Source organism: Macrotis lagotis, chromosome 5, assembly GCF_037893015.1.
Source record: "Macrotis lagotis isolate mMagLag1 chromosome 5, bilby.v1.9.chrom.fasta, whole genome shotgun sequence".
Lineage (NCBI taxonomy): Eukaryota > Metazoa > Chordata > Mammalia > Peramelemorphia > Peramelidae > Macrotis > Macrotis lagotis.
The window spans coordinates 138528570-138548088 of NC_133662.1; the positions used below are offsets into that span (position 1 = coordinate 138528570).

The 19519-nt window shown below is 34.7% G+C and overlaps 1 long non-coding RNA gene across 1 annotated transcript in view; it reads left to right on the plus strand.

The window, feature by feature from the left end:
• Positions 1-11049: 11049 nt before the first annotated feature.
• The window catches only part of LOC141489896 (uncharacterized), a 70611-nt gene continuing 62141 nt past the window's right edge, over positions 11050-19519 (plus strand). The window contains exon 1 of the long non-coding RNA XR_012469019.1: positions 11050-11143. This is a non-coding gene — a long non-coding RNA (uncharacterized LOC141489896). The remainder of the gene's footprint in view (positions 11144-19519) is intronic.

Here is a 19519-nt window from a genome sequence, read left to right on the forward strand (position 1 = left end):
TAAATATAAATACTATAAAATTTAGACAATGTTCATATGTGGTTTTCTAAATTAACATCTGCCCACAGGGATTCTTATGTATGGTTTTATGGCCCTGTTTCTTTTTTGAGATTGACACCACTGATTTAAAAGGTAAATTTCATAAAGAAAAGTGGGAGAGAGGCAGTTAGGTGGCACAGTGGATAGAGTACCAGCCCTGGAGTCAGGAGGAACTGAGTTCAAATCCAGTCTCAGACACTTAATAATTATCTAGTTGTATGACCTTGGGCAAATCACCTAACCCCATTGACTTGAAAAAAAAAAACAGAAAAAGGGAATAGTGGAAGGAGAGCAGAATGAAATAATGCATGTAATAATAATAATAATAATAGCTTGCATTTATATGGTACTTTAAAGTTGTTATAGTGTTTTAAAATTGGCATATATGATTGGCAATAGACATTTATTAAATGCCTGCCATGTAACAGGTACCAGATTACATACTAAGGTTCTGAAGAAGTGAAAAAAAGATACTCTTTGCTTTCAAAGGGTTCATCCCTGATACAATCTATAAAAACATCATCTTATTTTTGTCTTCACAGCAACCCTGGGAGATAGATGCTATTATTATTATTACCACCTTATACATGAGTAAATAGACATATAGAGATTAAGGACTTGATTAAGGTTCATCAGGTATTAGGGATCTGGGATCAAATTTGAATTCAGGTCTTCCTGACCATAGGCTCAGAAGTAGCAAATTAAATTCCTGGAGAGAGAGGGAAAACAGATTTGTTCCCATTGAATAGGTACTCTGGGGAATGACTAAGAATATGATCATTTAAATTATAAACTTTATGTTTATAAACATTAAAGTTGGCAAAGAAAATGGCTATATGCTTGGAGTATTGATAAATATTGGTAAGTATGTTTGGCAGCAGTACCTATCAATGAATCCTTTGACATTTCTGTCAAAGACCCTTTTGTCAATCTGGTGAAGACTCTAGTTCCCTTCTCAGAATAATGTTGTTAAGGACATAGAATTATGAAGAAAACCAATTATTCTAAAGTACTTTAAAAATCTAGGTTCACAGAATTCAGATTAACAACTCACTTCTAACCAAATTGTCCTTATTTATGTTCTTATATATATATACCATCTCATCTTTCATATCCATTGCTTTGTCCAGGTTTCCCTTCCCTCCACCCCCTCCATACCTTGAATGTATTCCCTCTTTATCTCCACTTCTCAGAATCCCTAGCTCCCTTCAAAATTCAACTCAAGTGTCATATCCTAAGAACTTTCCTGATGCTCCAGCAGTAATATTGCTTCTTCCATAAAATTAAATATGTGACCCTGGAAAAGTCATTTAATTCTATTTGCTTCAGTTTTTCTCATCTGTCAAATGAGTTGGAGAAGGAAATGGGAAATAATTCCAATAACTGTGCCAAAACTGTGAATGATATCACAAAGATTTGGACACAACCAAATAACAAAACTGTAATTTTCATTTAATTGCCTGTTGTTTTACCCCATAGAAAGTTAAGTTCCTCGGGGCGGCTAGGTGGTGCAGTGGATAAAGCACTGTCCCTGGAGTCAGGAGTACTTGGGTTCAAATCCGGTCTAAGACACTTAATAATTACCTAGCTGTGTAGCCTTGGGCAAGCCACTTAACCCCATTTGCCTTGCAAAAAACCTAAAAAAAAAAAGTAAGTTCTAAGTTCCTTGAAGGCAGGATTTATTTCACTGTTCCTAGGGTCTCACACATAAGAGTTGCTAATTTGTGGATATACTACAGGTAAGTCATTTGTTCTCTTAAACTTTATGAGTACTTCACAAATCAATGAATTATATTTAATAGTGTATTTATAAGATTATTAAACAAAATCAAAGTCATAGAAATATTCCAGAATTTTTCTCTAAGTGGAATTGTGTCTGTTAGACAGCTAAGTAACACAATGAATGAAGCACTGAGCCTGTGGTCAGGAAGACCTGAGTTCAAATTTGACCTCAGATCCCTAATACCTGAGTAACCTTAGCAACTTGCAGGTTGATTAAACATAGAAGACCTTTAGCAATAAGGTAGCAAAGTGACTAGGGCATAAGACTTGTAGTCAGGAAGACCTGAGTTCAAATTCTCAGAAACTTACCAGTTGTATAACTGAGCAAGTGACTTTGACCTCTCAGCTTCAGTTTCTTCACCTATAAAATGGGGATGATAGTAATCATCTATCTGATAGGATTATTGCATGTGGGACCACATAGCACTGACTTGTGCTTGTTCTGCATTTTTGAAGTGCTGTGGTGCCTCACTGAAATGGAAGGAATCAAACCATTTAAGGCTGAGAGTCCTGCAGTAGCCAGTCCATCTCCAATACTTCTGTTTCCTAGAAATCAGGGCCTTGATGTTTAATTTTGGTATAGACAAATGAGAAGGATGCCTTGCACAGCACCTCCTTATTATAATATATAAACATAATCATGCAACTCATGCTTCCATTCATTTATTTGGTTGGTCTTCTTGGTCTTTGTTCTTTGAAGGACTAGTAGCAGTAGGATTACTGTGAGGATTTAATGAATTAAGTGATTTGCAAATCTTAAAGTGCTTCCTGGATTCAAGCTATTAAAATATTAGATCAGAGTCAACATTTTATATTGCAGATAATGGGGAGCTCCTGGAGATTTTTGAGTAGATAAAATTATGATTAGAACCCTGCATTGGGAAGTCTATTCATCTTATTTTTAGATGGAGGAGAGAATAATGGCAGGATAACAACCAGAAAACTATCAAAGTGCTTCAATTGAGAAGATGAGAATAGAAGCTATCATGGCAGTCCATTAGTTCAACCAAACTAAATTGAAGGAACAATTTGCCATTTACAAACAGGAAATATATACTCCTCTGCATCAGCACTAGGATTATATATAGATGCTCTATTTGGCTTTTAAAGTCCTTTACAACCCCTTTTTCTCTTAAGCCTTAAACCCTCCATCATCTTACAATTTGCTCCTTTTCACATACTCTTTGATCCAGTGCTACTGCTCCATGTGTGAGGAGCTAAATGTGTTTCAAATAAAACACTCCTATTGTGACTCCAAGCATCTTCATTGACTTTCCCCAAGCCTGGTTCATGTTCTCCCTTTATTTCCACCTCTTAGTTTCTTTTACTTCCTTCAATTCTTGCCAAAAGTCTCACCTTCTATGAGAAATATTTTCTCTTTTTCTTAGTCTTAGTGACTTCCCTTTGAAATTGTCCCCCCCCCCGCCATACCCATTTATCCTGTATTTATCTTATTTGCAAATAGTTTGCTTCTTCTTTAAAACCATGAATTTCTTGAGAGAAGGGAATATCTTTTGCCTTTCTTTCCATCCTCAGCACTTAGTACTGCAGTTGACCTGTAGTAAGGAATTAACAAATTCTTGCTGTCTAGTAACTCTAACTAGTTTCACAATGGTTAGAATGTTGGGTGTGGAGTCAAGAAGGCTTGTTTTCCTGAGTTCAAATTGGCCTCAGAAGTTTACTAGTTGTGTGATGCTAGGCAAGTCACTTAATTCTTCTGCCTCAGTTTCCTCAGCTGTCATAGGAGCTGGAGAAATGGCAAACCATTCCAGTTTTTTCCAAGGAAAATACCAAATGGGATCACAAAAAGTTGGATAGAACTGAAATGATTAAACAATAAACAGACACACAACCCTAATATCATATCAAGTATCCAGATTGGCAAAAGCAAATAAGAGTTTATGATTAGCTTAGTAGGACCGTCTTTCCTGAAAGAAAATATGAATTAGTTGAGCCTGGAGGAAACACTTTATTATAAGTCAATCTTTTCTGTTCTCTTTATTAATAATCACTTTTATTGGTAAACTTAAACCACACTAAAATTGCTGGACATAAATTTCACATTATGTAAGGTCTTACACTATCCTTCTAGCCTTGATGAATTGAAATTAGATCAAGCAAACTAAGAGTTGAATGAAAAATGTCAAGTAGCTGTTTGAATTTCCATTAGGCAGTTATTTCATGAGAAGGAATTATTTAAAAAAAAAAGCTAGGGCCAGTTGAAGTTTCACATCTTGGCCTTGAAAGATTACTAAAGTAGATGGACTGGCTTTTTTTCCCCTTTTTCAATCTAAAATTCTAAGATGTAAATTATTTGACTTCTATCTTCACAGAAGCAGACTGTCTGAATATAAGATTACTTTTAGTGTTCAAGTTGTTAAATTGACTTGATTTTCAAAATTAATTTTATGGAACATTACTCTCCAATATAACCTAATTGCTTTGGCAGTAATAACCAAGATAACTTTCTTTTTAAAATGTAAGTGGTGTGTGTAGTATTCCAGTGTGCGTTTTCCTGACAAATAGCTGTGAAATTAGGATGTCATTCTAGAATTTTTTTCCTACATCTGTTTGAAACTATATTCAGTTTCTCCCTTGCATTTATGCACATATTCTAGAGTTAAACCAAATGGAGACCAGAGAACAAAAAAAAATAGCTTCCATGAGGAAGTATAATGCAATTCTCTTTTAACCTGATTTATTGTTCAATAGATTTGTATACACTACCAATCAAATCACTACTTCTGAAACCTCTCAGATTCAGGGAGTAAAAATCTATTGTAATAATGTTTGCCAAGAAAACACATCAGACCTCACTCCAGTGCTAGTTTCTTGAAAAATTTCAGTTTTACCTTTTGTCTCTTATAAGTTAGCACTCTTCAAGAAACAAATTAAACCAGAAGAAAATCAGTTTGTGATAGGCTAGTCAGAATATAAATCTGCCTTAAGTTTTCATATAATTAAGTGGAAATGACTAACATAGACCTAAAAATGGGAGTAAATGAATGCTGGGGGGGTATTGATAAAGATAATGCTAGGTTCTTCTTATTCTTAAAGTTCATCCTAGATCTTTTTTTCATATTTTTAAAAATTTTCTTTAATTTATTTTCACATTGCTAAAATAGTCTTGTTTAAGAATAAACATAATACCCCTTCCACACAAAAACAAAAGACAGAGGAAAAAAAATGTTTCAGACTGTTCTGATACCATCAGCTCTGTCTTGGATGGATCACTTTCTTTATCATAAGTCCATCATAGTAGTTACTGCCATATTTTTCCACAGTTGTTGTAATGCTGATTGTAATTCCCTCCAGTCATTCCTCCCCACTACCATCTATTATATTTTCTCTCTCCTTTCACTCTGTGCCCTTTCGAAAATGCGCAGTGGTGCAGTCAAGTGGCACAGTGGACAGAGGCCCCAAGTCTGCATCCCACCCCAGAGACCCAGCAAACACCCAGCCCCTTGGGCCCAGACAGACTACCCAATCCCAGCACCTTGCAAAAAGTAAAAAAAAAGAAAATGTGTTATCTCATTTTCCTCTCCCATGATCTACCCTCTCCTCTATCATGCCCATCCCTCTCCCCTCCCCCATCCCTCTTCTCTCCTTTTTTTTCTAGATGTCTATATCCTTTTGAGTGTGTATGGTATTTCCTCTCAGCCATTTCTGATGAGAATGAAGGCTCCCTCATTCTCCCTCGCCTTCCTCCCTTCCATACCCTTGCAAAAGCTATATGAGATATCTTTTATATGAAATATCTTAGCCTATTCTACCTCTAATTTCTCTTACTCCTAGTATATATCCCTTTCACACACTGACCCCATTTTGCCATATATTATATTTTCAAATTCAACTCTCTCCTATGCCTCATCTCCTTCTACCTACTTTATTAAATGAGAAAGTTCATATGAGTATTATCAGTATCATCTTTCCATGCAGGAATACATGCAGTTCATTATCAAGTCCCTCATAATTTACCCTTCTTTCCCACTATCTATGCTTCACCTGAGTCCTGTACTTGAAGGTCAAACTTTCTGTTCAGCTCTGGTCATTCCTTTAGGAAAATTTGAAATTTCCTGTTTTGTTGAATGTCCATCTTTTTCCCTCGGAAGAAGATATTCAGTTTTGCTGGATAGTTGATTCTCAGTTGCATTCCAAGCTCTTTTGCCTTCCAGAATATTATATTCCAAGCCCTATAAGTCCTAAATGTAGTTACTGCTAAGTCCTATGTGATCCTGACTGTAGCTCCACAAGTATCCTTCTGGCTGCTTGTAATATTTTCTCTTTGACTTAGGAGTTCTGGAACTTGACTATAATATTCCTGGGAGTTGGTTTTTTGGGTCTCCTTCTGGGGAAGATCAATGGATTTTCTCAATTTTTATTTTACCCTCTTCTTCTAGGATATCAGGGCAATTTTCCTGTAGAAATTCATTAAAAATGAGGTCAAGTCTCTTTTTCTGATCATGAATTTCAGATACCCCATTAATTTTTAAAATTATCTTTCCTGGACCTGTTTTTCCAGATCAGTTGTTTTTTCAATAAGATATTTTATGCTTTCTTCTAATTTTTCATTCTTTTGGTGTTGAAGCATTGTGCCTTGATTTCTCACAAAGTCATCAGCTTCCTTTAGCTCACTTCTACATCTGAAGGATTTGTTTTCCTCAGAGAGCTTTTTTATCTCCTTTTCCATCTGGCCAATTCTGCTTTTTAAAGCATTCTTCTCAATAATTTTTGAACAGTTTTATCCATTTGACCTAAACTAGTTTTTAACATGTTATTTTCTTCAGCATCTTTTTGGATCTCTTTGACTAAGCTGCTGACTTCATTTTCATGTTTTTCTGCATCTCTCTCATTTCTTTTCCCAATTTTTCAAAATCCTTTTTGAGCTCTATCATAGTCTGAGCCCAACTTCTATATTTCTTGGAGTCTTTAGAGGCAGAAGCTTGGACTTTCTCATCTTCAGATTGAGTATTTTGATCCTCCATGGGACCAAAGTAATTTTCTATGGTCAGGTTCCTCTTTTTTTCTGTTTACTCATTTTCCCAGCCTGTGCCTGGTTTGGGGGTTCTCCCTGAGTTTTTGAGTTTTATTGAGACATCCCCCCACAAGGACCTCTCCTGGTCTGTGAATGACCACAAGTTTTCCCCTCTACCCTGGAGGCTGTGTGTGTGTGTGGGGGGAGGTCCCTGCTCTATGGGGGGGCCTAGACTACAACTAGGGTCTGATTATTGTCATAGCCCCAGAGTCTGTTCCAGGGACAGAGGACAGAACTTGGCAGACTCCCTCCATTCCTTTACCTTCCTTGGACTGAGTTCTCAGGGTGCAGCTGCCTGGAGGCTCCTGCTGCCATCTTGCTGTTGCCCCCTCCTCATCCTAAATCTAACAGTTACTAGCTTTGAGACCTGTAGCAAGTCATTTTACTTTTTCTAAGATTCAGTTTCCTAATCTGTAAAATGGGGATAATCCTTATACTGTTAACAATATTGTCTTGAATCAAATCTTTTATATTGACATTGGTATTATGGTAATTTGTTATCATTATTATTATTACTTTTACTGTTAATAGGGTGATATTGACTCAAAAGAATATTGGCATCTTAGATCATGGAGACCCTTAAAATTGCTTTATCTCTTGCACATTCTTATTTTGGTGAGGTTTAAAATGTGGGAAAAGTGTCTAGTCTTCCAACCTTGGTCACATGTCCAAGAAATAAACATTTCTCTATAAAGTATAGAGACAAAATAACACTTATATCAAATTTTCTTTATGCATTTTGGAGGAAACTATACCTATGATTTCACTGGTATAAGTAATTCTTATATAAATTTGAGAAAACTCTCTGCACTAATGGTATCTGCCCTGTAATTTTTAGTTATAGAGAATTACCTGGGTAATTGAGGGGTTAAGTGTCTTCTCTGAGGATACACAGCAGATCACTTTTAATTGTACAATTTTGAACCTAGATGAACCCCCTTGCAGAATACTATGCTGGGAAACTACTTTACTAGCCAGTTTAGAAGGGATAGTGGTTCTTCAATCCATGCTAATACCCTTAATGAAGTTTTGACTTAAGGTCCTAGATGTTTGAATCAGTCTACCTATTGTCTGTCTGTCTGTCTATCTGTCTCTCTTTTTTTGTGAGGCAGTGGGATTAAGAGGCTTGACTATGATCACATAGCTAGTAAATATCAAATGTCTGGGGGCAGCTAGGTGGCATAGTGGATAAAGCACCAGCCTTGGAGTCAGGAGTACCTGGGTTCAAATCCGGTCTCAGACACTTAATAATTACCTAGCTGCGTGGCCTTGGGCAAGCCACTTAACCCCATTTTCCTTGCAAAAACCTAAAAAAAAATATCAAATGTCTGAGACTGGATTTGAACAACTGTTAAGAACTCTTAGATATCTACTGCCCTGTTCACTGGTGACTTCCTCATTTCTGTCTGGCCTATGGTCTCTTGGGAAATAGCAGTTGCCTCTAATTCAGCCCGTAGTTAGTTCCACAGCTTATTTCATGAAAAATTCTTCACTCCTTTATACAACACGATGTAGTGCTTCACTGGTGTCTGGTACATAGTAGCTGCTTAAAAATTTTTGTGGGGGATTTTTGCAAGGCAATGGGGTTAAGTGACTTACCCAAGGTCATACAGCTAAGTAATTATTAAGTCTAAGGCTGGATTTGAACTCCAGTCCTCCTGCCTTCAGGGCCTGTGCTCTATTCACTCTGCCACCTACCTGCCTCAGTCCTTAATAATTATTGGCTGGGAAAGAGAATAGCCTAGAAGTCTAAAATCTTGGTGTCTATTTCTTGTTCTCCTGCTTGCTGTGGACAGTTCACCACATCTAAATTATGTACCAGTGTCAGGCAGAACTGTAAATTGGCCTTTATTTAGTGAATGTTTATAATTAGGGATGGCTAGTTGGTGCAGTGGATAGAGCACAGGATCCAAAATCAGGGGAACTGAGTTCAACTCCTGCCTTAGACCCTGAACACTTACTTAACGTGAGACCCTGTGTAAGTCACTTAAACTCAGTTGCCTCACAAAAATATTCATAGTTATCTTTTGTAATAATAATTTTTTTTTAAATTTCACAGTAACATGGAAATTAAACAAAGAATAAGAAGACTTGCATTCTATTTCTGATTATCTTTATAACCTTAGGGAAAAGGTATAACTTCCCTGCGACTCAGTTTTCTCATCTATAAAATGAAGACAATGAGGGTGGAACAGGCTGGACCAGACAGTCTTTAAGGTACTTTCCTATTCTAAAAATAATTTGAATCCAGGATCACCTTCAGGTCTAGTGGCCCAATCTTTACTTGGCAGTGCAGCCACAGTTTAACTGTACTGGAGAATTTAGTAATTCTCCTCTGGGTCTGCCTTAGAGAAACTACTCTGGTTTCATACCTCCTAATACTAGTTAGGTCTGTTGTTCACACCTTTGTGATCAGGGCTCTCTGCCAAATAGGGTGCTATTTTACACAAAAGGTGATAAGGCTGAAGAATGTCAACTTCTATTTTTTAGGGGGTTGGGAAGGCAGGAGAGAAATAGGGCTGAGAGCACCACTTCGATTTGTGTTCTATTCATCTCCAAGGAAAGAAATGCAAACTAAATAAAAAAGAAGCTTCAGTTAGGTGTATTAACTGTATTCTTGTGGTCTCTGTCCAGAGAATAGAGATGTTTCTGACTTCTCTACCTGTTTTATCTATTAAGAGAAAGGAGAAATAGCAATTTTTGTTTGGGAAGGAAAGGGAAAATTATTTTCTCATTTGTGTTTTGAAAATTCAATAAACATATCTTAAATGTGAGTATGAAATTTATATTTGCTATCAGTCTAATAAGACTGATTATCTGTCTTATCCTGAGTCTGGTAAGAGAATAGGACAGATAATTATAACATACCACATAACACAAGTCCATCACAGAGGTACAGGCAATCTGAGAAGTAGACAGATTTCTGAGCCTGGAAGATGGAAGTTCAAACCCTATCTCTGATACTTCCTAACTATGTGATATTGAGTAAATTACTTAAGTTTAGATAGCTCTCTAGGATCATAAATTTAGACCTGAAAGGGTTTCTAGAGGCCATGTAGATCAATTTCATTTTTAATAGTGAGTAAAGTAAGACTTAGAGAGAAGGAAAAATGTTGCCTAAAGTCATAGGTAAGGTGGTTTGATTCAGGTCTGATCTATAATTCAAGAAGTTCAGCAGATAAGAGAAGTTGGCAATTTAAATTATGATCATAATTTTATATTGAAAATGTGCAAACCTCTTCCTAAATTGTCTTTATGCTTGTGTTATTCTTTTCTACCATAAGACAATTTATTATCATAGAATAAAGCTGGCAATTTCTGTAGAATTAGAGAAAAATTCTTTACTCAGCTAAAATCACAGATACTGAGCAAACCTCATTCTCAAGTAACCAATAATTGTTTTTCTTCAGGCGTCTTTATGCTTCTTGAGGGCAGAATGTTCTGTTTTTATTGTGTCTCAACCCCCTAGCATATAGAAGATTCTTCTTAAATTCTCTTTTGAATTTAGCTACCAAACATATTTATTGCTATTTGGGGACAGAATTTTTCCACTGACCAGTGTTATTGAATACCTTCTACTTAAAGCCATTTAGGTCTAAGATTTCAATTCACATTCTAAGACCCCTGAAGTTAGTTGTTTAACCAAAATAGTAAAAATCAGAGCTGTTAAATAATAGTAGATTGGACTTCCTTTTTCACAGAATACTATCCTCCATCATCTTTCTGTCTGTTGAAATTTTGCCCAACCATTAAAATCCAACTAAAATGACACTTCCTTTGTGAAACCTTCTTTGACATTCCCTAGGAGGTAAAATGATTTTACTTTTCTTATAGCTAAAACAGCACTTTGTTTACCTTTCTGATTCATATTAGCTAATATAATTTTTAAATGTGTTTCATTTTTCTGCTGTACTTTAAGCTTCATAAGATCAGGGTTGATGTTTTGTTGCTATTTGTACATCCTTTTTTAGGTTTTTGTAAGGCAATGGGGTTAGGTGGCTTGCCTAAGGCCACACAACTAGGTAATTATTAAATGTCTGAGGTGGGAATTGAGCTCAGGTCCTCCTGACTCTTGACTCTATCCACTGTGCAACTAGCCGCCCCTATTTTTACATCTTAAAAGAAATCTTTATTGATGCTTTCTGTTTTAATATCAGTCATTTCCTGATATACCTTATTCAGTGAGTCTTGCCTTACAGAAGGAAAAAAAAAAAGTTCAGTTAAACCACCTATACAGCTACATCTGATAGTGTTTGCAGCCCATGGTCTCCCTACTTCCCCAAAAAGGTATGTTTCCTGTACTTTTTTCTCTAGGGTGTAGATTAATCATTTCAACTGTATAGTAATATGCTTTATTTTGGTTTTCTTTTCACTTATATTACCTTAGTCATTGCAAGCATATTGTTTTCCCAGTTATCTTTGCTTTATTCTGCATCAATTCAAGCAAGTTTTTCCATGTCTTTCTGAATCTTTATATTTTCTGTTTCATTTTTGACAATGTATTATTAGATTCACACACTATAGTTTATTCAACTACTTCCTTATCATTGAGTACCCACAGAGTGTGGCTAGGTGTTGTAGTGGATAGAGCATTGGCCCTGAGAGTCAGGAGTACGTGAGTTCAAATCCAGCCTCAGACACATAATAATTACCTAGCTGTGTGGCCTTGTGCAAACCACTTAACCCCATTGCCTTGAAAAAAAGTAAAAAACAAATCAATGAGTACCCACTTTGTTTCTGGATTTTAACTATCATTTTAAAATGCTACTGTCTCTTCATAATGAAATGTAATTCAGTACTTCTTATTTATATTAGCAAATGAGCAGGTTTTTTGCATTTAATTGTAGAAAACTACTTCACAAATTATTTCACAAAATTGTAGAAAATAATTTCACAAAATTTCACAAACTAGATCATGTAGTAATTTTTTGGCATTTTCCTGCAGTTTTTCAAGCCAAGATTTTATTGAAATTTTCTTCAGCAATATTCAATAGTGCCATTGGTCTGTAATGCTCTTTTTTTGCTTTATCCCTCATTGATTTATGTCTTAGGATAATATCTGGCTCATAAATGGTTCACTGCCAGCCTAGGTTAATATTATAATGTCATGTTATACTGTAGCTGACCTTGTATCATCACTTTTATTAAACTGTAGTTGTACCATATGCAATGAATGATATCCACTGTCCATACCCTCCCTCCATATACACACACATATTCATTGTTTTCTTTACTTCTGAAAAAAAGTGTTTTACAATTGTGTTCATGCAAGTCCTGAACATATCTTGGCAGAACACTTCCCAGACCCTCTGCATTGCTTGGCAGCCACTGTTTCCCCCAGTTCTAATTTTTACCACACAGAAATGCTGATGATTCCTTTGGGCCAAGTCTGCATTCTGATAGTTAACCAAAAATATCGGTTGTTTCAATTAGTTTCTTTGCTGATTCTCTGGGAAACAAAGTAAATCGTTATGTCATCTGTTAATTGGGATAGTTTTATCAATTCCTAACCAATATTTGCTAGCACTACTAGTTCTGTATCCTGAAGAGATCAAGAAAAATAATAAGGATCCCACATGTACAAAAATATTCCTAGCAACTCTTTTTGTAGTGGCAAAGAATTGGAAATTAAGGGGATGCCTATCGATTGGAGAATGATTGCACAAATTGTGGTATATGTATGTGATGGAATCCTATTGTTCTATAAGAAATCAGGAGGGAGAGATTTCAGAAAAATCTGAATAGATGCTGAGTGAAGTGAGCAGAACCACAAGAACATTATACATCCTAACAACATGAGGTGATGATAAACCTTTTGATGGACTTGTTCATTTCAGCAGTACAATAATCAGACACTTTTAAGTCTTGTGATGGAAAACACTACCTATATCCAGAGAAGGAATTGTGGAGTTTAAATGAATACCAAAGCTTATTATCTTCAATTTTTAAAGATCTGTCTTATGTATTATGGCATTTTTCTCTCTCTAATGTTTTCTTTCTTCCATTTGAATCTGATTCTTCTTTCACAACATGATTAGTATGGATCTTTCTTTAGGATGGTTATGAATATAGAACATATAACAGATTGTTTTCTGTAAGGGGGAAAGAAGAGGGAAGGAGAAAAAAATGTAAAACTCAAAATATCCAAAAAAACTCAATTGTTAAAAACTACTGTGGCATGTAGTTGGAAAAACAAATAAATAAAATATTTTAAGAAAGAAAGTTGCCAATAATTCTTTATTTCAAACAATACTAGAACCTGAAGTATTATGTAAATAGTGCCATTTTATGACTCTGTCCATTGGGATAAGAATAGTAAATAAATATTAATAGCTAGTACTTATATGGTGCTTTAAGATTTGTAAAGCACTTTATGAATATTATCTTATTTTAACCTTACAACATTAGAACAGTACTTTAACAAAGACTTTTATTGCATTCATGGATACAATAATGCGTTGGATTATTTTTTAACCATTTTTGCTTTTAATATGTTTAATCACCTCAATTTTTTCCATTGTTTTACTACTCAATTTTCTGCTCTTTAAGTCTAACTAGATCATTTAGTAATTTGGGGGGTATTTTCCTGTAGTTTTTTAAGCCAGGATTTTATTGAAATTTTCTGCAGCATTATTCAATAGTGCAATTGGTCTATAATGCCCTTTCTTTGCTTTATCCCTCATTGATTTTGGTATTAGGACAATATTTGGCTCATAAAGTTTGATAGCCTATTATCTTTCTCAATTATTGAGAATAATAATTGTAAGATAGGTGTCAATTTCTTTTTCAACTTTTGATAAAATCACTTGGAGACCAGAAATTTTTAATGGTTTCTTTAAGGTTAATCAGATTTTATTTTCAGACAAGTGGGTTAATATTTCTAATTTCCTGTTGTTTTAATTTGGATATTTAATGTTTTGTGGGTAATTATGTCATTTAAATTCTTAGTTTTGTTAGCAAATATCTATTATATTCTGGTGATTTTTATTTCTTCTCATTCATATACCTTATTTGATTTTTAAACTTAAAAAAGAACATTTATTTGAAGAAACATAAAATCAAGAAACTCAAGGGAAATAATGAAAAAAATGAGAGACTTGCATTTCCTATATCAAACTATATTGCAAAACAGAAATCAGCTAAACTATTTGGCACTAGTTAAAAATAGACATGTGAATCAATAGAACAGATTAAGTACACAATACAGAAACTAATGAACACAGTAGCACACTGTTCAATAAATGCAAAGACCATAAACACAAAGACCATAACTCCTGGGAGGGTGGGGTAGATGATAAGAATTCTAGACTAGGAGTCAATAAGACCTGGTTCAAATATGACATCAGATACTTTACTAGTATTTGCACAAATCACTAAACCCTATTTGCTTCAGTTTCCTCATTTATAAAATTAGCTGGAGAGAGAAATGGCAAACTACTCCATAATTGTTGCCAAGAAAACTTCATATGAGAACATAAAGAATAGTAATGACTGAAAAAAATGACTAAATGACAACAACATAACTACTGGTATAAAAATTCACTTTTTACCATCAACAATTAGGAAAACTGGAATGATGTCTTGCCAAAACTTGGTTTAGACAATATCTTATACAATGTAATGAGATAAACATGTTTGTAACTAATATAGATACTTGACTTAGATATAAAGGGAGAATCCATAAATGATCTAGAGAAGCAAAGAAAAATAGTTTTTGGCAACTATGAATAGAGAAAGAATTCATTTTCAAATAAGATATAGAGAGGATCAGAGAAGTTAAAAATGAATAATTTCATAAAATTAGATAAAGTATAAATACAATTTTTAAAATAATAAAATCTATATAATGAAAAATAAAATTGGTATCAAATTTAAAAGTTATAAAATCAAAAACTGTAATGTAGTTGCAATTAAAGGGAAATATTAACTGGAAAATTATTTTGAAGTAAACATCTCTGAAAAAGAGTACCATATATAATATATGTATAATGCATGTATGTATGTCAAATCAAATAACAAAGCATTTACTAAATGTTTAGTATGTGCCAGACATTGTATGAAACCCTAAGTATACAAAGAAAGTGAAAAATAGTCCCTCAGGAAGGTCACATTTTAATGAGGGAGGAAACATGCAAACAATTATGCACATACAAGAAATATACTGAGTAAATTTGAAGTAATCTTAGAAGGAAAACAGTAACATTTGGAGAAAGAACAAAGACTTTTTGCAAAAAGTAGAATTTGAATTGAGTCTTGAAGGAAGCCAGGGATACAGAAAGTAGAGAATTTCAGGTCTTACGTAAAGTCAATGAAAAGGCATAAATAAGGTAGGGAAATGGAGCTTCACATATGCTAAATATGAAGGACATTGTTGTGAGATCATAGAGAATGTATAGGGGAATACAATTTTAGAATGTTGGAAAGGTAGAAATAGGTCAGACTGAGATGGATTTTATATAACTAACAATATGATGTAACAGGGAACCACTGGAATTTGATTAGGGGACTGATATTGTCATATTGTGCTCTTCAGGAAAATCATTTTGGCAACTGAATAGAAGATGGCTAGAGCAAAGAGAAACTTGAGGCTATTGCAAAAGTCTAGGCAAGAGGTGATGAGGTCATGTACCATGGTGGAACCTGGGTCTGAAAAAAAGAAAGGAGAGTAGACAGGAGAAGTTGTGAAGGTAGAAATGATAAGACTTGGCAAGACATTGTATAAATGGGATGAATGAAAGTGAAGACTTAGTAAATCAGTAAATGGCCTGTAAATCAGGTGATAATGCCTCTTCCATGTTATTTCCACTGACAAAATCATATCTGCTTCTGATGTTGAATGACTTGATAGTAATAAAAATTTTGTTGACAAGAACTTTCTCTTTTCAGTCTTCATTAGTTTTGATATCACCAAATGGGTGGTTCCCTAGGATAAGGGTCATAGTGGCTGGCCTGGAAATACTGCCACTTTCAGTGCTCCTGGGCAATCTCTTTTGCCTAGTGGTGGTGGTGGTGGTTGGTGGTGGTCCAACCAGTTTGATGAACACCACCACCTATCTCTCCTTCAAGGCAACCACATCAGCTAGACTTATTTCCCCATACTATGATTGGCACTTGATTATCCATTGCTGGGGATAGCTTCTAGTGTTTTACCTTTTGAATTATTTCCTTTTTATTGTCTATATAGCTCGCTTTGTATATATTTGTTTGCCTGTTGGCTCTCTTGTTAAATTGTAAACTCTTTGAGGGCAGAGATTATCTTTTGCCTCTTTTCGTATCCCCAGCACTTATCACTGTGCCTGGCCCCAACTAGGAGCTTAATAAATATTTATTGATTGGTTGATTAAAAGACATTCACATTGGTTCTCTGAGACAAGGAGCTGTGGGGCTATAGGATCCCATTTCCCAAGAGTTAACATATGTTAGCTATGGTAAAACTGAGAACATATGCTCAGCAAATACTTTTCAATGAACTATTTCTAATTTCTTTGTGAATTACCATGTAGCTGCATTGCATTAGATTTAATAATTCCCAAAGGAATTGAAAGCCCTTTACCATCTGGCTCCAGCATATCTTTCTAAACCGATTTTACAATACTCTCCCTCATACACTTGATATTCCATCTAAGTTAGCCTGTTTGCCCTTGCACAGGCTGTCCAGTATGCCTGGAATGATGAACTTCCTTGCCTCTGTCTCCATTCAAGGCTCAAATCAAATGCTACTTCCCATAGATGACCTTTCTTTATCTTCCCAACTCTTAAGAATTCTACTCTAGCCCTGAGGTTATTTTGTTTTTCAAGATGTAAATATATATATATACATATATATATGTAAATAAACACATACATGTGTGATGCATATACTATACATATATGTGACAGAAGTAATATACATACTTTATTTCCATATTTGTGTAAATGCCCTTTGAGGACAGACATCTTTCATTCTTTGTCTTGTCTCCATTGTCCTGGACAAGGAGGTATTCAATAAGTCTGCTGAATTAAGTTGTATTTAATTGTATGTCTATAGTTTAATCAATAAATCCAAGCCCAATAGAAACTTTTCTCAGTACACTGTTCATTTGGAAAAATTATTAAAATTTAAAAAAAAACACAAAACTCTGATTGTGCACTAATAGTCTGATGTGAGTTAGTATATTTTCTATTCCTTTACAAGCTAAATAATTACACACTCCAGCCCTAGAAATGTCAGAACTTATAAAATCTACATTTCATTAGATGTGTGGCTAAGCACTTAAGGTGCGATTCTTATAAGCTCAAATAAACACTGTTAATGTGCCTGATCTAATGATTGGGAGTTGTTGCTTTTACTTAATATTAGCTGAGTATTGTATTCTACTAAAATCTATAATATTCTTGATAAGACTATTTTCCTATTTAGCTTCTGCATTCTTAATACACAGGTTTGGACATCTCAGTACATTTTTATTTCATGTAACTTTCATTTTAGGGAAGGCTTTTGGTTCAATTCTCACTTTTTTATTACATAGTACTTTGCTCGTGTTTATACAGGGCAATTTGATGTGAGTTTATATTTAATTCTGTAGTTATTGCAGTTAGCTATCTCTCACTTTGTTTCAATCTTTATTCTAACCTTGATTTCAATTATAAAAGCAGTTACAATTCTACTTGTCCCTTGGATGAGCAGTTTTAGGAGTCTGTATCCACTTATTCTTCTATGGTTATCTTTGTATAGCACCTAATCATCACAGCTTTACATGTTTTATTAAGACATCCAAAGGCTGGCCAGATTGGACTCATTGTAATATACACGAGCAACACTGTATTAGAAGGAGAAACACATCATTCATCACTCATAACCATGGTAGCAAAACTAGAGAAAGGCTTTTCTCCTGCTCTTTTGTAATTATTTGGCTTAACATCAATTACAAAAATAATCTGAACAGAAGCATTATTCTATTCTTAAACATCTACTATATTTGTCTTAAACTAGTTGTGATACATTCAATTTGGATCAATGTATACCATAGAAACAATATAAGAACTGGCAAATTGCCTTCTGTGGGGGGTGGGGGGTGGGGGGAGGGAAGTAAGATTGCGGGGGGAATTGTAAAACTCAAAATAAAATCTTTAAAAAGAAAAAAACTAGTTGTGATAACATGACCTGATTAAAGGATATCTATACTCATCAAAATTCTTTAAAGAGGATAAAATACTTAAGGAATACTAATGGAATACAGAAAACAGCATATCAATGGAAGAGGTGTTGGTGATGTCCTTCAGACGACATTGCATAAATAACATCAAATCCCAGATCATTACAGAATCTATTAAAAGAAATAAAGAATCACAGAATCAAGCAGTTATTCCAAAAATACACATTTTTTTAAAAAAAGCTAAAGAATAGAATGCCTATTGCCTACCACGGTTATATAACCTGGTTCCACAGACCTCGAAGAGATGCATGGGGATATTTCCTGATGGTTTGTAAACTTTTTTTAAAAGTAGGGGAAGAGAATAGAGTGCCAATTTTGTGCCAGACACTATATTAAGTGCTTCATCAATATTATCTCACTTGATGCTCACAACAATCTTGTGAAGTATTGGCTGTTATTAGTCTATTTTACAATTGAAGAAACTGATCCAAACAGAAGTTAATTGATTTATTCAGTTTTAGAAACCTACTAAGTATCTAAGACCAAATTTGAACTCAGGTCTTCTTCAGGTGCTTCAGGTTATTGTACCACCTAATTATGTAAAACTATTATTATTTCAATTTTACAGATAAGGAAACTGGCAAAATTTAAGTGACTTGTCCAGGGTCACGGACACTATTATGTATAGGAGGTTATATTTGAACACAGGTTTTCCTTACTACAGGTCCAGTGCTCTGTCCATCATACTGCTTAGCTGCCTCATTTATATTTAATATTCTGATACACTATTTCAATCTCATTATCCTTATTTTACACATTTAAAGGCATTTTGAGGAGTTCAAAGGTTTTATCAAAGAGGTTCATGATGTATCTCTTCTTGATGTACATGATGTATATGTTAAAGACCATTGAATGGCCACCCCATAATGATGGTCTGCCAATGCCTAAGAATTTGATAAAGTGTAGACAGTAATTTGGGCTTTGCATTGAATTAGAAAAAAGACAACAGGATGGATTACATTTAGGAATATTTACATTTCAATGACTCCAATATTTCACTCATAGTACTAAAGCAATAACCAAAAGAAAAATCACAAAAACAAGAACCAAAAACCTTCAAACAAAGCTAAAAACTTTTTACTATTCATTTCCTCCTGGAGTTCTTTTATGACTAGGGAATCACGGGCTACCACAAATTTCAAAGCTTCAAAATTATGAATTCTCTCAAAGGCAATGGAGCAATAAATAGTTGTTTCATATGAACTCTAGCACATTACCAATGATGACTCATACACAAGAGTTGTGAAAAGATATCAGCAAATATGCACAACCTGGAAAGGAAGTGGGTTGGTCTTGTATTAAGAGTGAAGGATGAACGTTCTACAGTCTGAGAGCTTCACTGGTATTCTTGAAATGTTAAAAAACATAGATTTTCTAGATAGATCCCTTAGGGAAGATTTCTGTCATGACAGATAAAAATCAAACAAGATAAGAAAGTTGGAGTGGTTTGATATCTATATCCATAGAG